This window comes from Amblyraja radiata, chromosome 32 (assembly GCF_010909765.2).
Source record: "Amblyraja radiata isolate CabotCenter1 chromosome 32, sAmbRad1.1.pri, whole genome shotgun sequence".
Classification (NCBI taxonomy): Eukaryota; Metazoa; Chordata; class Chondrichthyes; order Rajiformes; family Rajidae; genus Amblyraja; species Amblyraja radiata.
The window spans coordinates 17123838-17151511 of NC_045987.1; the positions used below are offsets into that span (position 1 = coordinate 17123838).

Consider the following 27674-nt stretch of genomic DNA (forward strand, 5'->3'; position numbering starts at 1 on the left):
TAAATGCGGTCTCACCAAAGTCTTATACAACTGCAACATGACCTCCCAACTTCTATACTCAATACTCTGACTGATGAAGGCCAAAGTGCGAAAATACTTTTTGAACACCTGATATACCTGCGACACGACCTTCAAGGAACCATGCAACCATCAACCATTCCTCTGCCCACCTGGCCAATTGATCCAGATCCTGCTGCAATCTTTCACAACCATCTTCACTATCTGCAAAACCACTCACTTCTGTATCATCAGCAAACTTGCTAATCTTGTCCTGGTCTGTGACGTTTCACAGAGTGCTGGAGTAACTCAGCGGGCCAGGCTGAGTATAGAAGTTGGGAGGTCATGTTGCAGTTGCATAAGAAGTTGGTGAGGCCACATTCAGAGTATTGTGTTCAGTTCTGGGCACCATGTTATAGGAAAGATGTCATCAAACTGGAAAGGGTACAGTGAAGATTTATGAGGATGTTGCCAGGACTAGAGAGCCAGAGCTATAGGGAGAGGTTGAGTAGGCTGGGACTATTTCATGACGCACAGGAGGATGATGGATGATCTAATAGAGGTGTATAAAATCATGATTTGAATAGATATGGTTGAGTCTTTTGCCCAGAGTAAGTGAATCGAGGAGCAGAGGACATAAGTTTAAGGCGAACGGCAAAAGATTTAATAGGAATCTGTGGGGTATGTTTTTCAGACAAAGGGTGGTGGGTGTATGGAACAAGCTGCCAGAGGAGGTAGTTGAGGCAGGGACTATCGCAACATTTAAGAACCAGTTAGACAGGTATATGGATAGGACAGGTTCGGAGGGATATGGATCAAACGTGGGCAGGTGGGACTAGTGCAGATGGGGCATGCTGGGTCGAAGGGCCTGTTTCCACACTGTATCACTCTATGACTATCTTTCCCTCTCAAACCCATTCTCCTGCCTTCTCCCCATTACCTCTGTCACTCGTATCAATCAAGAATCTATCAATCTCCTCCTGAAAAATGTCCATTGACTTGACCTCCACAGCTGTCTGTGGCAATGAATTCCACAGTTCACCACCCTCTAACAAGAAATTCCTGCTCATCTCCTTCCTAAAGGAATGTCTTTTAATTCTGAGGCTGTGGCCACTGGTCCTAGACTCTCCCACTAGTGGAAACATCCTCTCCAAATCCACTCCATCCAGGTTTTTACCAGGCTGGGACAGACGGCAACAGCTTCACACCATGTCCCAAAGCTTGTGGCCTGTCCTGCATCACCCAAGGCAGCAGAGACGTTATAGGAGAGGGCAAGCACCGTAACAAAGTAGCTCACGATGGTTTGGGTAACATTCAGGAATGTCTATGCATGTCACATCATGAATATTACTGAAGAACGGTCTTGACCCGAAATATAATCTACACCATTTCTCCAGATATGCTGCCTGAACCACTGAGTTACTCCAACACTCTGTGACATGTCACCTATCCATGTTCTCCACAGGTGCTGCCTGACTCGCTGAGTTACTCCAGCACTCTGTGAAACGTCGCCTATTCATATTCTCCGCAGATGCTGCCTGACCCACTGAGTTACTCCAGCACTTTGTGACTATTTTCCCTTCACCCATCTGCCCAAGCCCACTCTCCCCCCTCCTTTCCTATGTTCCTTTCCACCCATAAACCTCTCTGCCTTTACATTTCACTCCTCTTTCAAATCTGCTCTACTTATCTACATGCATTTTTCTTCTTCACTTTTTAGTCATAGAATGATGCAGTGTGGAAACAGGCCCTTCAGCCCAACTTGCCCACACCGACCAACATGTCCCATCTAAACTAGTCCCACTCACACACGTCTGGCCCATATCGATCTAAATCTGCCCTATCCATGTACGTGTCCAAATGTCTCTTAAACAGTAGGATTGTCCCAGCCTTAACTAACTCCTGGCAGCTCGTTTCATACACCCAGCACCCTTTGTGTGAAAAACTACCTCTAAGGTTCCTGTTAATTTCTGAAATATTGGTCATAAATTTGGCGCAAAAATGCTCCAAAATAAGGCTCAGAAGGTATCAGAGAGCATCTAAAACCCCTGGCATCGAGGGACTTCACATTATTGCACATTAAGTTTTTTGTAATCCTGTCATGCCAACCCCCTTTTTGAAAAGCTTCGTACGGGCCTGCAATCTTAAATCACTGTTGTTTAGTCAACATTTGGAGCTATTCATTGCTTTGACAATTTATTTACTCAGACAACTGTAACGGAGAAATCCAAAGGATATGTACCGACCCATGGTGATAGTCCCAAAATGTATATCATTGGACCAGTTGCAGTTGTTACTGAAACAATTCATCAAATAAATTTGAGGCATCCATTCTTCCAACACTTGCTACTCCAGAACAATACATCAAAATGACTTTACCAGCACAGATTGCTGACAACAAGCTGAGAACATGAGGGTTTCAATGTGACATAGTCAAAATGCAAGGGTTAGCCTGGACTTCCTCGTTCATATGAAGAACGGACAAATAAGACAGGTTGGTGCAGCAGAGAGAGGGCAAGAATGTCTTTGTAGTTGCTCCAACTCAGAAACCCAGGGGCCATGAGGTGCAGATCCAGACCACCTTCACCTCTCTAGTACAGGTCCCCCTCTACCCCTGAACAAGAATGAAAACTGGTGACTACAGTCATAGCGTCTTACAACATGGAAACAGGCCCTGTAGCCCACACCAGTCAACATGTCCCATCTACACTGGTCCCACCTGCCTGCATTTGGCCCATATATATAATCATCTAAACCTGTCCTATCCATGTACCTGTGTAAATGGTCCTTAAAACCATTCAAACCCTCTGCCTCAGAAAGTTCATTGCAGTAGCCAGGTCGGATCTGAAGCTGATTTTCTGCTGCAACCAACCATTAGCGCGCTTTCCCCCAGCAAGAGTTTCTGTACGTGGCGTCTGTCCATGGCAAGGAACAACAATCCCCTGTGGTGTAAACACAAGGTGCTCCAGACACTTAACATGCTCGCAGCTGAGATCAGAAAGCACCAGGCTCTGCCCTCGCAACATAAAATCATCATCTGCTATTCCATCATCTGGATGAGCAGAAGTTATACATAAATTAGCAACAATCATCAAAGAATTCTTACGTTCGATACGATAGAACTTTATTCATCCCCCGGGGGAGATTGGCCGACCTGCCAACATTCATAACACACACAAGGTGTGCGAAAACTTGAAATGAAAATTAAATTAAAAGTGAAAAAAAAAAAGGGAAAAGACAAGCTTTCTTTCCGGGATGTGACCCAGCATCTAGGGGAGAGGAAGAGAGGCACAGAGTATAGGTGTTGGCACGGGGTGGTGTACGGTCCATAATAAAACACACAGAGCTGGGAGACTGTCACCCTGGGTCACTATCACCAGGAAACCAAACACTGCTTCAGTGTCGCACTCAGGAGTGCTGTACTCCGCATTCCAGACCTTTATCTTCTATTCGATTTGCCTTCACCTTTTATTGTAAATAAATAATTTGAAGAATTAATTGTATTCTTTCAACCGACCCCATGGGATTTGTTTAACTGATTTACTTTAGACTTTAAAGTTACAGCGCAGAATCAGGGCGTTTGGCCCACTGAGTCCACGCCTGGCAGTGTTTACCCTGTACATTAACACTCTATTACACACTAGGGACAATTTACAATTTTCCCCAAAGCCAATTAAGCTACAAACCTTTACGTCCTTGGAGTGTGGGAGGAAACCAGAGCACCCAGAGAAAACCCGTGTGGCCACAAAAAGAATGTACAAACTCCGTTAAACAGCACCCCTAGATCGAATCAGGGTCTCTGGCACAGTAATGCCCCTGTCCCACTTAGGAAACCTGAACAGAAACCTCTGGAGACTTTGCGCCCCACCCAAGGTTTCCGTGCGGTTCCCGGAGGTTGCAGGTGGTTGCCGGAGGTTGCAGGTAGTGGAAACAGGTAGGGAGACTGACAAAAACCTCCGGGAACTTCACGGAAACCTTGGGTGGGGCGCAAAGTCTCCAGAGGTTTCCGTTCAGGTTTCCTAAGTGGGACAGGGGCGTTAGGCAGCAGCTCTACCGCTGTGCCACCCTTTGCAGGGAATATTCAAATCGCATTTCCCTTGTTGTGTGTCGCACCTGACCTCAGATAATGTCCATCCAACAAGAGATTAAATGGTTCCAGCTTTGCCTGGCCTCTTACATCTCAACAAAGGTCCCTGGAGATGGTCCCTGAGACCCAGTGAAAGCACCAACAGTGGATGGCCAGTTAACTAACTATCCAATATCAGTGCCCATGTAGAAAGCACAGTAATCGAAAGTAAGATCCCGATCCGAAATACTTCACCTACCCATGTCCTCCAGATATCCATGTCCACCAGAGATGCTGCCTGACCTGCTGAGTTACTCCAACACTGTGTTCCATGCAAGATTCCAGCATTCTCCAATTTTTTGTGCCTGCTTAAAATCATTACCACTTGCTCCAAATCAGAACAGGCTCCCAACTGATGAAATGCCAATGGCAAGTATCCAGAATAATTATGGTACAATGTGGGCCCAGTGATGTTTGGCAAGACATACATTCTTGAAATTATAGATGACATCAACTTCAAAGAGAATTGGTTAAATATTTGAAAAGGAAGAATTTAAAAAAAATGATATCAGTAAACACGAAGGAAATTGTATTGTAATGGACCTCAAATGTTGGAGCTTTTATTAACTTTGACACAAAGGACAAAGCAGTGGCAGTGACAGTGGCATTAAGCATTGATTACAGCATTTAATTGTATCATTATACATGAGATGCAGAAAAAGATAAAATCCAAAATTAAATTCAATCTGGATGGAAATATTCACCAACCGGGATCTACTTGACTTTTTTTTTGAAACCTCAAAGAGACAAAAAAAAATAGTGATCAGGCAAGAAATTGAATTATGCCTCCTGCTTTGGTTAGTACAGCAAATGGACATCGCAACAAATCAAGGATCTCAGAACAAAGCCATTTGGCCCACTGGGTCTGTACTAGTTAATGATAATACCTTGCTGTGCATTGTTTCAGGCCTCCTCGGATAACGTTAGGCCACAAGAGGTTAGAAGGACTCATTCCCCTTTTCTTTCCCATAATCCGGGGTTATGCCTTCTTTGGTCCTTCAACCATCTGGCACAGTTGCCAGAAACCAGAGTTCAATCCTGTCCGTGTGGAGTTTGCACGTTCTCCCTGTGACCACGTGAGTTTCCTCCAGGTGCTTCGGTTCCCTCTTGCAACCCGAGGACGTGTGGGTTTGCAGGTTAATTGGCCTCTGTAAAATTGCCCCTAGTGTGCAAGGAGTGGATGAGAAAATGGGCTAACACAGAACTAGTGTGAACAGGTGACCCATGATCTGCATTGCGCACAGTGGGCCAAAGGGCCCATTACTATGTTGTATCTCTAAACCAAACTAACGATCTACCCATGAAAACAGCTCTCTGCACATTACAACTGTATGTTACAACTGTAAAAGTAATTGGTGATAACACACTTTGGAATATTTGAGTAGTTCTGGTTAGCCAGCTACAGGAAGGGTATCATTGTGCTGGAAAAGGTGCAGAAGTGATTCACAGGAATGTTACTGTGTCTGGAGAGCTTGAGCTATAAGGAGATATTTCATGGGCTGGGAATTTTCTTTCCCGGAGCAAAGTAGGTTGAGGGGTGACCTTATGGGTATAGATAAGGCAGATAGTCCCATCTGTTTCCCAGGATAGGGGAGTATAAAACTAGAGGGCACAGGTTGAATAAGAGAAGGAAACTATTGAAAGGGGACCTGAGAGACAACTTTTTCCACATTAAGAATTGTTCTTTATGGTTCATTACTTCCAACTTGTGGATCGGACTTTGGACATTTTCTTGTAAACAGCATCAAAATATGGCGACTGCACCTTTGTGGGTTGTGCAAAAGAATTTCACTGTGCCACGCATACATGATAATAAAGAAGCATAAAGAATGGTGAACGTGGATCGAGCTGCTAGTGATGAAGGCAGGTACAATTACAATGTTTAAAAGACGAGTTCTCAAGTACATGGGACGACAGATGGCACAATGGGCTAAGTGTTCGGCTGGCAACCGGAAGGTAGCCGGTTCGAATCCCGCTTGGAGTGCATACTGTCGTTGTGTCCTTGGGCAAGACACTTCACCCACCTTTGCCTGTGTGTGAATGTGTGTGAATGTGTGTGAATGATTGGTGGTGGTCGGAGGGGCCGTAGGCGCAGATTGGCAGCCACGCTTCCGTCAGTCTGCCCCAGGGCAGCTGTGGCTACAGAAGTAGCTTACCACCACCGAGTGTGACTGAGGAGTGAATGAATAATGCGATGTAAAGCGCCTTGAGTATTAGAAAGGCGCTATATAAATCCCATCCATTATTATTATTATTATTATTATTACATGGAAAGGTGCGGTATAGAGAGATATGGAGCAAACAGACAATGGGACTTCTTCAGGTAGGCACCTTAGGTCAGCATGGACGTGTCCTGTTTCCGTGCTGTATAACTGTGCCTTTGCCCTTAATTTTGTAGCAAAAGCAAAATAATTGCAGATGCTGGAAAACTGGAATGAAAACAGAAAATGCCATCCATGGAGAGATCAGTAATTACCTTCTTGGGTCCATGACCTTTTACCCCTCAATCTACTCCAGCTCCAAGAGAACAGCGGTACGGTGGCGCAGCGGTAGAATTGCTGCCTTACAGCGAATGCAGCGACAGGAGACTCGAGTTCGATCCCGACTGCGGGTGCTGTCTGTGCGGAGTTTGTACGTTCTCCCCGTGACCCAAGTGTGTTTTCTCTGAGATCTTCGGTTTCCTCTCACACTCCAAAGACGTGCAGGTTTGTAGGTTAATTGGCTTGGTAAATGTAAAAATTGTCCCTAGTGGGTGTAGGATAGTGTTAATATGCGGGGATTGCTGGTCGGCGCGGACCCGGTGGGCCTGTTTCCATTCTGTATCTCAAAACTAAGCTAAGCCCCCAGCTTCTCCATATAAAATCCCTCATTCATGGATCCATACCAATCAATCTGTTCTGTAGTCTCGCTGGAAACTTCACATCCTTCCCAAAAATTTTAATGACCAGAATTTGGTGCAATATTCCTGCTGTGCCCTTACCAGTGTTTTTTTGATGATTTAATACTTCCCTGCTTTTGTATTCAGCGTCCAACATATCCAATCGGTTCTGCATAATGATGCGACACTCTTAGACTACTTAGACATTTAATGCAGTCAGCATCCACGGTCGTTTTCTGTTGACTTTTACAAATTTAACAAAGGCATTTAAAGAACTCCCAGTTGCACTAGGACTTAAGTTCATATTTGTCACCAGTGTGCCACTGACTCAGGTTAATAACAACCTTATATTCCGTTCACTTAGATCAATATTTGTGGATTGCCAATTCATAGAGGATAAGAAGGGATCTTATAGAAACATATCAAAGTCTTAAGGGATTGGGCAGGATAGATGCAGGAAAAAAATCCCGATGTTGGGGGAGTCCAGAACCAGGAATCCCAGTTTAAGAATAAGGGGTATGCCATTTAAGACTGAGATGAGGAAAATCTTTTTCACCCAGAAAGTTGTGAATCTGTGGAATTCTCTGCCACATAAGGCAGTGGAGGCCAATTCACTGGATGTATTCGGGTTAGATATAGCTCTTAGGGCTAACAGAATCAAGGGATATGGGGAGAAAGCAGGAACGGGGTACTGATTTTGGATGATCAGCCATGATCATATTGAATGGCAGTGCTGGCTCGAAGGGCCGAATGGCCTACTCCTGCACCTATTTTCTATGTTTCTATATCAACAGCCTTATTAAAACAGAGCAAACAAGTAATACAATGACAACATTACATTCTGCACTTTCCCTGATGCTTTAGCAAGGAAGTTGTCCTATTGCAGGCAAAAGCTTTTTGATTCCACCAGCAAGCAAGTTCACCCGTACATAGAAACAAGAAACTGTAGTTGATGGTTTACACAAAAAGACATAAAGTGCTGGAGTAACTCAGCGGGTCAGGCAGCATCTCTGGAGAACATGGATAGGTGTGGTTTTGGGTCAGGCCCCCTCTTAAGATGCTCCGAATATCATCAGCACACTCTACAAGAAGATAATTACTGATATCACATCTTGGAGGATCGCAACAACCAAACCAGATTCAAAATTACAAAATGCATATTGGTAAGAGATCAGATTACATTTAATCTTGCCTCATCCAAGTCCACCACTGCTAAAGCACAAACATGTTTTAATGTAGCTGCAACATTATATTCTGCACTCTATTTCCTTTCTCTTTTGCACAACATGTGTACGGCTAGATTGTACACATGTATGGTATGATTTGACTCGAGAGCACACTAAAATAAAAAAAATTCCACTGTATCTCAGTACACGTGACAATAAAATACCAACATCAACAGATGGTTCTCTCACCTACGCGCTGTGCCTTGGTTGTTTTCCTGGAACCATATGTGAGGGATATGGAGCCAAAATTATTCTTTAACTGTGGCCAGAGATTCCATAGGGAAGCCCTAGAGGACAGCCCTTCCCTGTCCAGGACATCGACTTCCCACTGTGCCGAGTAGCGCATCACTGATGTGCTGAGACAGACCAGATTCACCAGTCATCAGCCATTTGGGCTCCACACCTGAGAGAATCGGCAGATCAAACAACAATCCCCTCATCTGAATGGGGTCAGTAATCCCACCGAGTTGTTTTAATCAGCTTAACATATTAATTATTTAACAAGGTTGTAATTAGTTTTTAATTACAGCCTTTCAATTCATTCAAATTGTTTTTCGAATAGAGTCATAGTTTAGTTTAGTTTATTGTCACGTGTACCGAGGTGCAACGAAAAGCTTTTGTTGCGTCCTAACCAGTCAGCAGAAAGACTATATATGATTACAGATATCCACAGTGGCAGATACATGATAAAGGGAATAACAATTAGTTCAAGATACAAGTCCAGTAAAGTCTGATAAAATATAGTCCGACGGTCTCCAATGAGATAGATACTGTAGCAGCTCAGGACCGCTCACCAATTGTCGTAGAGCCAGAGACACACAAAACCAGGCCCGTTAGTGCCACCTCCCCCACCCACCTGCCCATATTTTAGTTTTAGTTTAATTTAGTTTAGTTTAGAGATACAGCACAGAAACAGGCCCATTGGCTCACCAAGTCCGCACCGATCAGCGATCCCCGCACACTAACGATATCCTGCACACACAAGGGACAATTTTACATGTCTCCCATGCCAATTAACATACAAACCTGTACATCTTTGGAATGTGGGAGGAAGCTGAAGATCTCGGAGAAAACCCACGCAGGTCACGGGGAGAATGTACAAACTGCATACAGACAAGCACCCACAGTCAGGATCGAACCCGGGTCTCTACCGCTATGCCACCATGCCACCCTGTTCATCTATTGCCTTTGTCCAACACGATATCTCTCTAAAGATCATTGCAGGTTCTGGGTGTGGGGTTGCTGTTAGTTCACCCCATGTATTCCACTCATGAATTTATGCACCTCTCTACCATCACCACTCAGCCTCCTACGCTGCAAGGAATAAAGTCTTTGCCAGCCCATCATCTCCGAAGAGCTCAGGCCCTCGAATCCTGACACCATAGATAAACATTTCCTCGATCAACATACAAATATTTAGCTATGACGTCTTGACCAACCCGAGATTAAAATCCTTCTCACTGCTCATTTATCCAATCATAATAATATACCCTTTGATGCATCAATAAGCAACACATCCCCACAAAAGGTACTCTACAGACCTGTTATTATATTTTAACTGGGTATTGTTGCACTAAAATCACTTTCTCTGCATTCCTGTGAAGGCCAATTACTTCATGGACAGGCCCTTCACTTTGTTGATCTTGCAGAGAACATTTCCAGTGGGCTGTCTATCCAGCTTGCTCTGTTGCATGATCCAGGTAAAAGAGCAAAGGCATTTGTACGGATAGAACATATTTAGAGTCGACTGTGCCAACAGTTAAAGTGCCCAGAATAAAATCTAAAGGGTCTGTCCCACCAGCATGCGATTGCATGCGTCTAGCGCCACCAAACGTGGTCGCTTGAGGCGTACGGCCGCGCGGGGCCAGTCCCACTTCGATCGGCGGAGGCGTATGGAGTTGTGCGGGTCTGGTCCCGACATCGCGCGGGGCTCCAAAAATCTTGCACTGTCCGAAAATTCCGCGCGCCAACGGCCTGTCAGCCCGCAGGCGCATTGAGGGCGTACACAGCGTCTCGACGGACGTACGCAGCGTCTTGACGGCGTATGCCTAGCACGTGGCGTTGCGCGATGACATCACCGCCCGGCGTGCCGTTGCGTGATGACGTCACCGCCCGACACCGTGCGACGTCCAAATTCAGTCGGCCCAGCTGATTGGTGAGTTTGACGTAAATTACGTCACGCACGAACTTTGCGCGAACTCCACTTCCGCTTGGTCGCGCTAAACGCATGCGATAGCATGCTGGTGGTACAGGCCCTTAATCGTGCAGTTTCACTTTACAGCACCTGCCAGCCTGTCAGCATACATCACTGGTGAGTGTGGTCCCAATTCTTCTGCCCCATACTGATGATCAGGCACACAGTTTGAAGAAATCCTAGCACATTTGAACTTATACTGCCCTAACCTTTCTTTGGGGCCACTGGAGAGGGTTTTTTTGGGTTTTTTAAACACTGGAGAATTTCCCTGAATCTTTTGCCTTTAAGGTCCACATTCCAGTGGACTGCCACGCCAGAGTTCAATTTACTCTTGACTTCAGAGATACAGAACGGAAACAGGCCCTTTGTCCCACCGTGTCCGAGCCGACTAGCAGTCATCCCGTACACCAGCACTATCCTGCACAATTGGGGCAATTCACAATTTTACCACAGCCAATTAACCTGTATGTCTTTTGGAGAGTGGGGGGGAAACCGGAGGATCCAGGGAAAACCGATGTGGTCACAGGTAGAACGTACAAACTCCATACAGACAGCACCTATGGTCAGGATCAAATCCAGATCCATGGTGCTGTAAGGCAGCAAGTCTACCACTGCACCACCCCAATTACAGGAATAAAACTCAATAGATAAGAGACATTGGTTCTGATATCACATATCTTATATCATCTGTGGCAACACTCCAAGTACCATGAAAATATCACCAGACGGAGTCGAAAAGGAAAAGGAATTTAAACCTGGCATGATATTTAGGTTTGTTTTAGATGTCTACTCTTTTAGATTCAACACATTATTATGTTATGACTTTGAATTAGCTCCTCCTGACAGCACTGGTGTTCTGCAAGGCAGCACCAGCACCAGAGACACTGCTTATGTTAGTCGCCAAGCAGAAAGAGAGTAAAATATTCGCACAGCATTCAGCGTGGCCTGATAATCTCAAGAAGAGGTTATGTTAGAGAACTGGTGCTTTGGGTCATGGTGGGTCAAGATTTATAGGAGTTTGATCATTGTTACACACCGGCAGGTTTTCAGAAAGGTGTAGCACTTCAATGAGTGATGTACGAAAGGCACCCCCCCCAAAAAATTTCAAAAGCAAATCCAACATTGAGTTTCTTTTCCGTTCTAGAAATAATAATTACAAACACTGCGCACACTTATGATGCATTTACATTTATGACATTTGATGGTTGAGGTTGTTTGTATCAATCATCTCAACTCCATGACATCACTGCAGGATTTCACCGAGTTCCCAGGTTATCCTTTCTTGCGTAAAGACACAAAATACTGGAGTAACTCAGCTGGTCAGGCAGCATCTCTGGAGAACATGGTAGACTTATTGCAGTGGTGGAGTGAAAGAAAGCCGGAGGAGTGGTGGGGTCAGGACAAAGCATGGCAGGTCACAGGTGGACACAGGTGAGGGGGGTGTTCGACAGGCCAATTGTTGGGCAAGGACCTGAGATGAACACACACAAGGTGCGAGACAGAACACAAGGTGGGGAGTTGCAAATTGTGAAGCTGGAAGACTGATATGGTGTAAAATCATGTGGCTCGGGGGAGAAATGTAGGTGGGAGAGGAGAGGGGAAATGGGTGCAAGGGGAGCAGGCGTCTGGGGAGGGCAGATGTGTAGGGAAGAAAAAGGCTTATGGGGGAGAAAGGGGCATTTTGTAGAATTCACCTAAAATTGGAGAAATCAATGTTCATACCATTGGGTTGTTAAGGGCCTATCCCACCTGCCAAGTTTGCCCTTGACTTATACTCACAACATGGTCGTCACGAGGTCATAGGAGGTCGTAGGTAAGTCGTAGCAGGTCGTGATGCGAGTCGTTGGTACTCGTGGCATCAAGTAGGTCGGAGCGTTTTTTCAACATGATGAAAAATGTCCACGAGTAAAAAAGGTCGTGAATTAGGTCGTGAAAGTGAGACAGGCCCTTAAGTTACCCAAGCGGAATATGCGGTCCTGTGCTGCCATGCTATCCTTTCTTCAGCTGTTTCCTCAATTTCAACCCTTCCGTTATGAGTTTGGATGTGGGAGTTTCCTCATGATTTCAGTATTTAATTCCTTGCTCGACTCCTCTGACCGTGGAGCAGCCTGTGGGCACGGAGACCTGGACATGGCGCAGTCGTGGGCTGACACCTGGCATGAAATCTATGCGCCAAGCAAGGACCATCTGCCACAAGATAAAGTGTCAACACTGCTGCCTGGCGTTCAACATGATCACCGTCGCCCAGTGCCCCTTCACCAGGAGGGCAGCGTCTGCTTGCAACTTTATTCCTTCCAAAGATAGAGGGGCAGCTGATGTCCCATAAGGGGTGAAGGGCTGGTTCCAGGAGTTGGGTTCACTGGTCCACATCCCAGTAGGAGTTGGACAGCTCCAGTGAGGGGGCTGGGGGAGTTGCCCAGTTCCCGGGGATGGGAGCATTAATCTAGGAATGGGGAGGGGGGGGGTGGGTGTCAGGTCTGGGGGGGGGGGGGTACCTAGCTTCCAGGGATGGAGGAATTTGAACAGGATGAGGTCAGGTCAAGGTGTAGTGTCAAGTTCAGTGTGGTGGTCTCCCAGGCCCCGGAGATGGGGGCATCGATCCAGGTCCAGTGTGGAGCGGATGGGGGAATTAGGTCCAGTCATGGGTTACTGAGGTCTCAAGAGATGGGGCACAGATCTAGGTCCTGGGAGGGGAGAGGCAGCCTCAGCAAGTTGAGCATTTATCATCTATGGCCGAACTGCACAAATCTGTGGTTACAAAAACTACTCAGAGAGATGGCATAACCTGCGATGTGGAACTCATCTCCTGACTCTGCAAAGACTTTGCAACACTTTGCAAAGCACCTTTCAACTGTGTGATGGGCCTGGTTGAATGCAGGTCCATCAGGAGTCAACTTTATGCTGCACATACCAGGTATTTTCATTGACACCCCTTGTAGCATCTTCACCCCCCTTCCATTTTCATGTGGTTGGAGTATACACCAACTACAAAACTTACTGCCATTGGTCCCAAGCCTTCAATCTCATTTAACCTCAAGGACAACAGAAGCAAGTTCAACTCCAAGTTAGTCAACCTCAACACTTGGAAATATAGTCACAGTTTGCTCATTGTCAGTGTGTCATAAGGTCATAAGGAATAGTAGAATTAAGGGCCTGTCCCACTGCGGTGACCTAATTGGCGAGTTTAGAAGAATGTGCCCTCGACTTATCCTCGCAGCATGGTCGACACGAGGTCCGAGGAGGTCTTTGTAACTCTCCTTCATGCTCGAGAGTGGTCCCCGCGCACTTGAGGCCTCAACTAGGTCGTGGCGTTTTTTTTAAACATGCTGAAAAATGCAAGTAAAATAAGGTTGCCATGGAAAAAAAAAGATTTTTTTTTACTCGAAGTAGGTCGTAGTAAGTCGTAATGCTATTCGTAGGTAGTCAAAGGTAATCAAAAGCAATCGAAGGTAGTCGAAGGTAAAGCTCGTTGAGAAAAAAAAAGGTAAGTAAACCGGCCGGTAATGTTAAATGCCCACTAAACTTTGTTAAAAGTTGTCTGGATTTGCCGTAACTGTGCCAGCCGTCTTTTACCTACCTGTTCATCGCGGGTGTGAATTTCTGAAAGCGCTCCCCCGCTTTCCCTGGCCCCCGTCTTTGCGATGTGTGTGTGTGTGTGTGCGCAGACGGTCGACCCAGCTCGGGGTTTCATCGCTGACGGTCGATCCAGCTCGAGGTTTTTTAGGCGAGTGCCCTCGAGCTTGAAGGTCGAAGACAGTCGCTAAAAAGTATCGTTAGTGGGACAGGCCCTTTAGGCCACTCGCCCCATCAAGTCTACTCCATCATTCAATCATGGCTGATCCATCTCTCTCTCCCAACCCCAGAGTTCACAGAGAGAACATGCAAACGCCACAGAGGCAACACATACAACTGAGAGGCAGCGGCTCTACACCCTTCAACGCTTGCCATATGGTACAACCAGTAGTGAACGCTGCATAGAATAACTAGCACTGACTAAACGCGCTTACAGAGTATGTCCTGCAATAAAACAGAACACTGAAACGGATTTAGACAGCCCTAGTACCTCAGTGATCCATTCGACTGCAATTCTTCCCTGTTGGTCTTATAATTGGCACTTGACCTCCAACGAGGTGTTAATTTCTGCAGTGCTACAGATTAATAATTATTTTATTTCTGCCATTCAACAGTAGTTGCTGGGGAAATCCAATCATGTCTTGCACATGAAGCACAAGATTTAATCCCCAGCATCGAGAAAAGTAGGGTTCAACAAACATAAGAAAACAAAAACTTTAAAAGAATAACATGATAAATTGTCAGTATCAGCAATTCTGCAATAATCTTACCTTAAAAAGATAATTTCTTTCCAGAGAGAGCACAATAACTACAGGAGAACATTAAGTTCTCATGAAAGGCCATTGATCTGAAATGTTAACTCAATTTCCCTGCGCTGTTGTTGCCAGACATTGCAGAGATCAGCCGTGATTGAATGGCAGAGTAGACTCGATGGGCCGAATGGCCCAATTATACTCCTATAACAGGTCAACTTGTGACAGGCTGAGGACTTCCAACACTTTCTTCCTTATTTTAAGCTTTCCTGCCACTCAGCTGCATTTCATACAATTTCAAACCACTGAAAGCAAACACTCCTCGTCCTCCACAAAGGCCCCTGACAGGGTACGTACGACAGCATGGTGATGCACTCATCTCGACAGATCAGAAGAAGTTGCATAAGGGTTACTTCCATGCTCCCCGTTACAGGATTTGCAAAACCCCATGTGGAAGAAATTACACTTTCAAACCAAGCAAAAGGATGTTAAATACTCCAGTTACAAGGAGAGACTTGTTTTCTTATAAGCAAAGCAGGCTGAGAGGAGACGCCATGGAGGGATACAAAATTATCAAGGATGTAGGACAGTTAGTAGGAATCCATACTTTCCAGACATGCTGCCTGATCCACTGAGTCTCTCCAGCACTTTGTGTCTTTCCCCCACCCCCCAGCCCCTTCCACTTATCACCTGCCAGATTTTGCCCCACCCCCACCTGTCTTGTCCAACTTTCTCCCCCCTACTCCATCAGTCTTTCAAAAGGCACCAACACAAAACGCCACCTGTCCATTCCCTCCACAGAAGCCGCCTGACCCGCCGAGTTCTTCCGCCATTTTGTTTTTCACTTTATTTTCAGTGTGCTTGTTTTTATTGGTGATTTAAACTACGAGATATTAACCCCCTAATTACATTATACGCGGAATAATTACATATTGAAGTTAAATTTTATTTCATTAACAAAGAGTGTAAAACCTAATTGCGTGGAAATAAATGCAAACATCATGATTGATCGGCCCATCACCCGAGCAATGCCGATGATAGCAGCTAGTTGTTAATAAATTCATAATCCATGCAGGCAACTCGTTAACACTATCCATGTCCATGTACTGGGGTTAGTGAACTAGTAGTTGTCAAATAATTATAGCTGTTTAAGGTTTGCCTTTCCCTTGCATTTATCATGTTAATATTACTATTTTCTGTTACCACATCTAAAAATGTCTCAACTATTTTTGCTTCCACTGCAAGTTACATTCCAGTGAAATCATTTGTCCTCCTCCAGCCAAGCAAAAAGCCCACAGATTGATTTTTTTGTGATCTATTACCCAAAATGGAACTATTTTCACTTGATCTTAGTTAATGAGCTCATTTGAAATAACCCTGCATGCAAAATATGCCCGAATCGGAGTAACTGAATACACAGAGGAGTTATGAGATTATTTTATGTCATAATACTTATTCTCCAGAGGAGAGCTTCCCCCACACACCGTTTTGTTTTAATGAAGTTGTCAAAAAGTACATTTACATATTATGAAACCATAGCACAAATAGGTGCATGCCTAATGTCCCTGTCCCACTTAGGAAACCTGAACGGAAACCTGTGGAGACTTTGCGCCCCACCCAAGGTTTCCGTGCTGTTCCCGGAGGTTGCAGGTAGTCGAAGCAGGTAGGGAGACTGACAAAAACCTCCGGGTTCCTGGAGGTTTTGGTCAGTCTCCCTACCAGCTTCCACTACCTGCAACCTCCGGCAACCACCTGCAACCTCCGGGAACTGCACGGAAACCTTGGGTGGGGCACAAAGTCTGCAGAGGTTTCCGTTCAGGTTTCCTAAGTGGGACAGGGGCATAATACTTCACCAGTGAGTCTATAGACACTGACATATTATTCTATCAGGCCACTCTATGAAACCATGTATTACCAGAGAGGTTAATGTAGATTCCAATGTACAAGTTATCACTGTCATTTTAAGAGTGCGTGGTCCCATAATTTAGCCATGTAAGGGTTGTTTCATATCGCTGGGAACATTTGATAGTGGGAATGGCCCGACCTTTGGGAGCCGCCACAACTGGATTATTTCATCTGTGACTATCTGAAGTGTTTTCCGCATCAGTCATGCACATGAGATGATGACACCATTTCCCAAGCAATGTGGGCAACATAAGAGCGAGTTGTCCTGGGAGCAGCTATCTAGGGCAATGCTGGGGCCAAATTTTTTTTTTTTAATAGCACAGCATTGGACTAAGGCCCAGCCATGTAAGGGTTGTTTCAGATCGCTGGGAAAATTTGACTGGATTGTTCCTGAATTGATTCATCTGTAAGAATCTGAAGTGTTTTCCACACCAGTCACGCACATGAGATGATGACGCCATTTCCCAAGCAATGTAGGCAACACAAGAGCAAGTTGTTCTGGGAGCAACTATCTAGGGCAATGCTGGGCCAACTGTTTTTTTTTTTTTTTTTTAATAGCACAGCATTGGGCTAAAGCCCTCGCAAATTCCAAAGCTGCCTCTGGTCGGAATGGACGAGTTGGGCCGAAGGGCCTGTTTCTGTGCTGTGTAACTCGATGAGTTTGATCCTTTGGGCCTCTCTGCACAAGTGGCTCTGACCTCTGACCCCTGCCCCACTGACACCACCCCTCTACCCTTTTTCTTGTATGGCGGGTCGTGTCGATAGGGTGGTAGCAAGTTCACATGATGTCCACTTGTACAGCTCCTTCCAGAGCCTACTCAATTTAGAATTGCTTTGCAAGTCGTGCAGTGAATTAACACAGGAAACTATGCAAACAATTTGTGCAAAGCAAACTCATACGCAGAGCAGATACCTATAGACTTGGAGATAAGAATTGGGCTCTTGGGGATAATTTTACAAACTGGTGCTGCAGAATGTTTTATATTCATTCAATAGGGCCGAGGGGGGAATCAATTTAACATGCTGTCTGGAATGTGGCTTCAACAACAACAAACCGCTTCATAAAAGCTGCACTGCAGGGGCAAGTCTCTGGAGTGGACTTGAACTCTGGACCTTTTGACTTGGAGAGGAAATTGCTACCAACCAGCAGAATCCATTTGTCAGTAACATAGAGCAGAACTGGCCATCTCCCTGACTGAGTTATTGCATTTAGAATGCAGAGCATAGAACAGTACAGCACAGGAACAGGCCCTTCGGCCCACAACATCCAAGATAAACTAATCTCAGGTACACAAAATTGCTGGGGAAACTCAGCGGGTACAGCAGCATCTATGGAGCGAAGGAAATCGGCGACGTTTCGGGCCGAAACCCTTCTTCAGACGGGATCCATACCCCTCCATTCCTTGCATGTCCATGTGCCTATCTGAAAGTCTCTTATATGCCACTATCGTGTCTGCTTCCGCCACCACACCTGATAGCACTTTCAAGGCAGCTTAAACACATGCCCCGCACATCCCCTCTAAACCTTCCCCCTCTGACCTTAAAGCGATGGCCTCCAGCCTTTGACTAATTCACAAAAAATCATCGCAAAATAGGATCAAATCATTCTGTTTCCCCCTTTTTTCACACATCTGTAATTCCGCCTTCCATCGAGCAGTACACCTGGAACAGCGGATACAGTAGATGAGGTTGGAGGATGTGCAAGTGAACCTCTGCCTCACCTGGAAAAACTGTTTGGGTCCTTGGATGGAGTCGAAAGGGGAGGTAAAAGGACAGGTGTTGCATCTCCTGCGGTTGCAGGGGAAAGTACTCGGGGAGGGGGTGGTCTGGGTGGGGAGGGGCGAGTTGACCAGGGAGTTTCGGAGGGAACGGTCTCTGCGGAAAGCAGAAAGGGGTGGAGATGGGAAGATGTGGCCAGTCGTGGGATCACATTGGAGGTGGTGAAAATGTTTACACATTGAACCTTTTGATAAATCTATCCCAAAGAGGTTACCCCGTTTACATAATGTATGACTGAGCCAATCTGTGGAAAAGAACCCAAGGTGTCCAATTATGACAACAGGTAATCCCAATGGAGATTGCTAACTGCAACTGGGCAAGCAAACTAGATCTTATCAGTCTAGACTCCAGTTGTCTGTTATCTCGAACTGAGAGCGCCACTGAATACACAATTTCAAGACATATCACCACTGGGAACCTGGACATGTTTTAAACAGGAAGGGTACTGAGCACCTGAAAGGGCCTGTCCCACTTGGCTGTCATTTGCGCGTCACGCAGGTTGCCTACGCCACCATGCCTCAGCACGCGCCATGCGCGCATCACGTGCTCGTCACGACACACGCGCCGTGACGCGTAAATGATGTCGCGTAAATGACGCGCAGATGACTCCCAAGTGGGACAGGCCCTGAAGGAATAACACAGGAGACACCTTTGTCAATCTCCAATCCACTCTCTGGGCATATTTATAGCCGTAGATGCCTTGATAATCTTACAATTGAAATTTTCTATTTTAAAGCAGAAACTGACTGAGGCAGTGAGAAAGATGAGAAAAAAAATGTCAAAGTGATTACAAGAGATACGTTCAGGTTTTCATGATAAAACGTGGCAGTGAAAGAATAGAAAGTCAAATTGCATTTCGTGGCAGAAACTGTGAACAATCTATTACATTTGCCACTCATCTTGCATTGCATTTTTCCAGCATTACCATCACAAAAGATTGCCCTCAGCAAATCTGAGCAGAGGAAAGTTTTCAGGAATATGTCATAAACAATGGACAAGTTGGCACTGCCCATGTAACTGGCTGTGTGTGCATCACAGGAACTGATCACCAGTGAAGGTGTTAGAGGAACTTCAAAACGAAAGCTGAATAATTTGGATCCAATTTAAAATCTTAGCAATGGTGGTGTTAAATATATTTTGGAAATTGACCACTGCACTTTTAACCCTTAGATAGGTTTGCACAGTTTTTAAGGACATTTCAGTCCCATAAAACCACACTGGTCAGAAGCACTGTGGACGGTACGGGTTGCTATCTCACCGGACAGAGACTCAGATTCGATCCAGACTACAGGTGCTGTCTGGTACGGAGTTTGTACTTTCTCACCGTGACCTGCGTGGGCTTTCTCCGAGATCTTCGGTTTCCTTCCACACACCAAAGACGTATAGGTTCGTAGATAAATTGTCTTGGTGTAATTGTAAATTGTCCCTAGTGTGGTTAGGATAGTGTTAATGTGTGGGGATCGCTGGTCGGCGCGGAGTCGGTGGGTCGAAGGGCCTGTTTCCGTGCTGTATCTCTAAACTAAAGGTAGAGAATTGGTGTTGTGATACAGAATACTTGGAGAACTTGGAGTGAATGATTGGCAACATTACATACCTCTGCCAGTTCTGGCCCTACATATCTATGTGGCTATCTAAAAGCCTCTTCAATGTCACTATAATATCCACCACCGCCTCTCACAACATTACCCTCAGTAATGAATAAACCTGCCCCACACATCTCCTTTAAATTTTGCCCCTCTCACCTAAAAGCAATACCCTTTGACTTGAAATTTCCACCCCGGGGAAAAAGGTTATGAATGTATACTCTATTTACGCGTACCCTTCTATATACTTCTATCCGGCCTCTCATCAACCTCCAGCGTTCCAGAGAAACATCACATTCAGAATAGTCAAATGTTTAGTTTAGTTATTGTCAGGTGTACCGAGGTACAGTGAAAAGCTTTTGGTGCTCTAGTTGTGAGCTAACCCGTCAGCAGAAAGACAAGGGGCGGCACGGTGGCGCCGCGGTAAAGTTGCTGCCTTATGGCGCTTGCGGCGCCGGAGACCCGTGTTTGATCCTGACTGCGGGTGTTGTCTGTATGGAGTTTGTACGCTCTCCCCATGACCGCATGGGTTTTCTCCGAGATCTTCGGTTTCTTTCCACTATCCAAAGACGTGCAGGTTTGTAGGTTAATTGGCTTGGTATAAGTGTAAATTGTCCCTAATGTGTGTGTAGGGTAGCGTTAATGTGCGGGGATCGCTGGTTAACGCGGGCTCGGTGTGCAGAAGGGACTGTTCCATTACTGTATATCTAAACTAAACCAAGCTAAACAAGACAATCGAGCCATCCCGTGTACAGATACATAATAAAGGGAATCACATGAATAATGTTTCATGAAAGATAAAGCCACTAAAGTCTGATCAAAGATAGTCTGAGAGTCTTCAGTGAGGCAGATAGTAGTTCAGGACTGCTCTTCAGTTGCCTGCCAACAGCTGGGAAGAAACTGTCCCTGAATGTTTGTGCCAAAATCTAAGATAGCAGAATCAAGGGATATGGGGAGCAGGCAGGAACGGGGTACTGATTGTGGATGCTCAGACATGGTCACAGTGAATGGCTCGAAGGGCCGAATGGCCTTCTCCTGCAGCTATTGTCTAAAATACCGTTTGCAAAATGAATGTTTCTCAAAGGATGGTCATTCCCAACTCTTGTCTCAGCAAGAGGCTGCTCATAAAAATACCGTGGAACACAAAACATTTCCATGATGCACATCACAAAAGAAAGGTGACAGATTTATTTTAGTGAATTCTCATGGCAGGAAACTCCTTCTCAACCTCTCCGTTCTCACCGCATGACAACTGAGGCGTTTGCCTGACCGTAGCAGCTGGAACAGTCCGTTGCAGGGGTGGAAGGGGTCTCTCATGATATTGTTGGCTCTGGAGTTGCACCTCCTGATGTATAGTTCCTGCAGGGGGGCAAGTGAAGTTCCCATAGTGCGTTCGGCCGAACGCACTACTCTCTGCAGAGCCTTCTTGTCCTTGGCAGAGCAATTCCAAAACCAGATGGTAATGTTCCCGGACAAGATACTTTCCACCGTAGAAGCACTGGAGGATCCTCGGAGACACTCTGAATTTCCTCAATTGCCTGAGGTGGTAAAGGCGCTGCCTTGCCTTACTCACGAGTGCTGAGGCGTGTGATGCCCATGTCATATCCTCGGAGATGTGGACTCCCAGATATTTAAAACAGTTCACCCTATCCACAGGATCCCCATTTATCCTCAATGGAGTGGAAAGACCATATAGATAGACCATGCATCGCCTGGTCATTGCCCTACACAGCAAAGCTGGCTGCCAGCAGCAGATTCTGCAATGACACTACTTTCACACCAGGCCGGTTGGACTCCCCACCTGAGCTTATTTAAGTCCACCACCTCAGGAAGGAGTGGCCGACAAAGTTCCAAGTTGGGTCAGCGTTGAGGAATAATAATAATAATAATAATAATGGATGGGATTAATATAGCGCCTTTCTAATACTCAAGGCGCTTTACATCGCATTATTCATTCACTCCTCAGTCACACTCGGTGGTGGTATGCTACTTCTGTGGCCACAGCTGCCCTGGGGCAGACTGACGGAAGCGTGGCTGCCATTCTGCGCCTACGGCCCCTCCGACCACCACCAATCACTCACACACATTCACACACAGGCAAAGGTGGGTGAAGTGTCTTGCCCAAGGACACAACGACAGTATGCACTCCAAGCGGGATTCGAACCGGCCACCTTCCGGTCGCCAGCCGAACACTTAGCCCATTGTGCCATCTGTCGTCCCAATGAATGAAATGCAAGGGTGCAAGGTCAAAGCAGTTGCGTTCATCATGAGACTTTGACAATTGGGATTTAAAAAGCAGAGGTCAGAAGGGATTTCACTCATAATGAATATGCAATAAAACAAACTGACTGCAGATAAAAGACATTTGGACAGGTACATGGATGGGAATGATTTAGAGGGCCAGGGGTCAAATGCTGAGTAGCTTAAATGGGGCATCTTGGTGATGAAAATGAGCTGGGTTGCAAGGATATGCTTCCATGTTGCAAAGTCGGCACAGTGGCGTGCCAGCAGAGTTGCTGTCTTGCAGTGCCAGAGACAGTAGATCAATCCTGACCACGGGTGCTGGCTGCACGGAGTTTGTACGTTCTCCCCGTGACGTTTTCCACGGGTGCTCCGCATTCCTCCCACTCTCCAAAGATGTACAGGTTTTGTAGGTTAATTGGCTTCTGTAATAAAAATTGTAAATTGTCCCTAGTGTGTAGGATCATGCTAGTGTATGGGGATAGCTGGTTGGTACAGACTCGGTGGGCCGAATGGCCTGTTTCAGCACTGTATCTCTAAACTCTATCAGATCTCCGATCAGTCTCTGTACAAGAGAAAATAATCTGTTCAACCTAGCTATTAGCCTCTAATCTAAGCAGCATTCTGGTAAAGACATGGTGGGCCGAAGGGCCTGTTGCCATGCTGTATCTCTAAACTAAAGTAACACTCTGACTCTGCATCTGTAAAGATTTTGAAACAATATCACTTTTAGCCGAGATATACTCCATGTTAAAGAAAGAAATAGCCAACAATTGCACCAGTTGAAAATATAACTGTATAACCATATATGGCTGGCAGAACTTGGTTTGCATCATGGATCAACACTTCAGCAAAAAGAAACTGAACTGGAGAAAGAGATAACATTATCATAACAACCTCCATCTCATTAAGAGAACATATATCCACAATGGGATGGAAATGTAAATAACTGAGGGAGTACAGTCATGTTGATTATTCATCTCAAGCAGTGACATGTTGGAGTGGGTCATCAAATCTATTATGTTTTCACAAGGGAGGTTAAGTTAATAGCAGATATTAGCAACAAAAAAATCTACATATGTAACAGCATTTTATTTAAAAGTTAATCAAGAGTAAATGTTTAGTCGCTAATGTTACGACCAATACTTTTTTCCCCCAGACTCAGTATTTATCACTGCCTCTATTAATATTGCCGCCTGTGGTTTGAGCATTGAACTTCATCTGATGAGAAATCACCAAGACGGGAGAGGACTCCTAGGAACATTTTCAAAGAAACCAAACCAGGCAGCACGCTGTACCTCTCCGCAGCAGATTTGAATATGTCAGCAACTAGTAAACCTGTCCAAAACCATAAAGACGGCACCAGGAAGTCATGGAGTGATTGTGTCGTACAGCACGGTATCAGGCCTTCAACCCAACTCATCCATGCCAACCAAGATGATGTAAATTCAGCATGACAAATTGATCAGCACTGGGCTACAGGGAGAAGGCAGGAGAATGGGGTTAAGAGGGAGAGATAGATCAGCCATGATTGAATGGTGGAGTAGACTTGATGGGCCGAATTGGCCTAAATCTGCTCCTATCACTTATGACCTGATGATCAGTTTGGAAATTTCTATTAGAAACCTCCACAACCTCCAAAGCTTCAGAGAAAACAATGTAATGGCCTAATTCTGTCCCATCACTTATGACCTTATGACAGATGCAAAACAGTGCTGATCTCTCAACCTACCCCATTGTGGGCCGTGTACTTTTTTTAAATCTGCACTTTCTCTTTACGTGCAACATTATGTCTGGTTTCCTGTTGGTTTCATATGGGCATTATTTGTCGGGCACGGCTTGATTGTACTCGCGTGGGGTATAATTTGACTGGATTACAAACAAAATGTTTCACTGCATCTTGATGAACGTAACATTGTTAATAATCCATTACGTTTTCCATGAATGGTCTATTTGTACTGTTCACCCAAGTGTCCCTCCCACCTCTTTACTGGACCTGGTGTAAAGTTGCCAGAGGGAAAGAAAAACTGGAGAAAATGATCAAGCTAAATGAGAAATTAGGAGCACCTCAAATTTGAGGCAGAAGACATTGGGCAGCAGAAACACAGAAAAGGGCAGTCACGGTGGAGCAGCGGTAGAGTTGCTGCCTTACAGCGAATGCAGCGCCGGAGACCCGGGTTCGATCCTGACTACGGGTGCTGTCTGTACGGAGTTTGTACGTTCGCCCCGTGATCTGCATGGGTTTTCTCCTAGATCTTCGGTTTCCTCCCACACTCCAAAGACATACAGGTTTGTAGGTTAATTGGCTTGGTAAATGTAAAAATAGTGGGTGTAGGCTAGTGTTAAAAGTGCGGGGATCGCTGGTCGGTGCGAACTCGGTGGGCCGAAGGGCCTCTTTCCGCGCTGTATCTCTAAACTAAAACCATGAAGGGAGGAAATAGCCATAGCTATAATAGCAATAGCCATAGGGAGTAGGAATGAGTAATAATACGTCAATGACATTGTGCGTTGTAGATACAGAGACTGCTATAAAGTGGAGCAAAAACCAAACTCCTGGAGGAACTCGAGGGTCAGGCAGCCTCTGTGGAAGGAATGGACAGACGATGTTTCAGGTCGAGATCTTTCTTCAGACTGATCAGAAATGTCATCTGTGCATTCCCTCCACAGATGCTGCCTGACCCTCTGAGTTCCTCCAGGAGTTTATTTTTTGTTTGAGTCTGTCAGAGATGCTAAAGACTCAGCAGGTCGTGCAGCATCTGTGGAGACAAAGAGAAAGTCGATATTTCTGATCATGGCCTTGCATCAGTCCTGATACAGGATCTTGGCCCTCTGTCTCCACAGAAGCTGCCTGACCCACCAGAGACCCACACCACCCTGGCCACGCTCTCATTTCACTCCTGCCATCGGGAAGAATGTATAGGAGCCTGAAAACATCCAGGTTCAAGAGCAACTTCTTCCCTACCACCATCAGGCTATGAAATATTACAACCTCCAAAATAGGCTCTGAACTATATTGAATTAGGACTATTATTTTTGCACTATAATTCTCTATTTGTCTGTTGATATACATATACATACACACACGTTTTTTTAGAGACACACATACATATATATCCCATACATACACGTGTATATACACACGTATACATACACGTACAAAAACAGCAACAAAAATTAGTTCCGTACATATGACAATAAAACAGCCTGACCCTTGACCCGCTGAGTTTCTCCAGCAGTTTGGTTCTTTTTGTTATTGTTTGTGTAGTCTGCGTGTTGAAATACTGCTTCTTGCACTCTGCCATGTAAAAGAATGTAAACATCACCTGAATAGAAATGGAGCAACCCACCACTTGTGGATGCTCAAGTTGAAACAATTTCAACAACTGGAGGCAAAAATCAGCTATTCCAATCCGCTCCTCTCGAGAATGGTAATCAATGAAGCACTAGGATTCCAGGACCTCCCACCACCCAACCCCCACCCCACCACCCACCCCACCCAACCCCCACCCCACTCCCACCCCACCCTCACGACCACCCCACCCAACCCCCACCCCACCACCCACCCCACCCAACCCCCACCCCACCACCCACCCCATCCAACCCCCACCCCACCACCCACCCAACCCCCACCACCCACCCCACCCAACCCCCACCCCACCACCCACCCCATCCAACCCCCACCCCACCCCCACCCCACCCCCACCCCACCACCCACCCCACCCCACCCCCACCCCACCCCATCCAACCCCACCCAACCCCCACCCCACCATCTCCAGTAATCCACCGGTGTCAATAACAATTACAAATCCAGGCCGATTATTCATCCATGGACTCTGAAGTTGACCACTTTAAGCTGTTGACATTTCAGAAGTGTTCATGCTTCTAACTAAAGAGGTATTAACATATTGGCAGACACACAGATAGAGACGGATAGCTGGCTCAAATCCAGGTTCAACCACATTACTTGGCAGTGCGGCGAATAAAATCTCCATTTTAAGTACCCTTCTCCCCATTCACTTTCCTCCGATTCCATCTCCTCCCTCAGCCTCACATCTTACAGTACGCCCTCAATCTTTCCTGATCTTCTCCTCTCCAATTTCTAATGATCAGCCCTCAGAAGAGGCCACACCTTCATTCTCTAATGCCCCGTCTCAATGACTTCCAAGCACAACACAATGAATTATAGTCAGAGAATCAGAGACCACGGAAACAGGCCTTTCGGCCCAACCTGTCCATGCTGACAATAAGCTAGACCCATTTCTCCGCACTTCGCCCATGTCCCTCTGAACCTTTCCTGTCCATGTACCTGTCCAAATGTCCTTTAATAGTTGCTATTGTTCCACATACCTACCACCTTGTGTGGAAAGGTTGCCCCTCAAGTTCCTATTCATTTTTTCCCCTCTTAATTAAAATTATGCTCTCTATTTCTTGACTCCCTTGCTCTGGGAAAAAGACTCTGCATTCACCCTATCTATTCCCCTCATTATTTTATACACTTATATAAGATCACCCCTCTAAGGAATAAAGCCCCCATCTGCCCAACTTCTTTTATCTCAGGCCCTCGCGTCCTGGCAACATCTTGTGAAACTTTTCTGCACTTTTTCAGCTTCATGACATTTCTTATGCAGGGTGACTAAAACTGAACACAATACTCCAAGTGTAACTCCACCAACGTCTTGTACAATTCCTCCTCCATGGCCCTTAACCCTGCGCACAAATCTTCAGCGTAGAGTCACCCTCCATTCCCACTCTGGCATCTGTCGAGAGCCTCCAATGCTGCTCCAATGCTGCTCCAGCTTAAGCAGAGGAACACCACCCCCTCTTGCATTACAGATCTCGAGACTGAATATGAACATTAACAATTTCAGGCGACCCTTGTTATGGTGACTCTATGTGTCTATATCTTTCTGTTCTAATTTGTCTTTATTTTCTTTCCTGGATCCAATCAATGGTTTTAAGTATTGCTGGCTTTGGCAACTTGGGTCTGCACCCCAACGTAGACATTATTTCTGTTGTCTCCATGCCTCCCCCTTCCTGATACCTTTAGTTCTCCACCTCCTGTGCTGCCTGACCTGCTGATGCCTCAAATACTTTTCATTTTCAACCAGAGTATAGAACTTTGCACGATTAGCACCCCATTCTCCACCTTGAACATTCATTACCCTCATCACCAATGTATCCGGTCTCAAGATAAACTGGGGAACTTTACAAAGATTAAATACCAGCTTTACCCACACCAAGACATTACACAAATAGAGTGTTAAAGCTAGGAGAATAATGGAAGACCACAAGCTGAAACTTGTCCTCCACATCACACACCATCCCTCGTAGTCACCAGGTTAAAGCCCAACTGTGTGACACAGCACATATGGGGTGCCACACAGAGCATTCTCACCATGCTTACATTGCAAGTGTCACTA

At 45.7% G+C, this 27674-nt stretch overlaps 1 protein-coding gene across 1 annotated transcript in view; it reads right to left on the bottom strand.

Annotated features, from left to right (window-relative positions):
- cacna1b (calcium voltage-gated channel subunit alpha1 B) overlaps positions 1–27674 on the bottom strand; it is a 499280-nt gene that overhangs the window by 419030 nt on the left and 52576 nt on the right. The gene's annotated exons all lie outside the window — the stretch shown is intronic.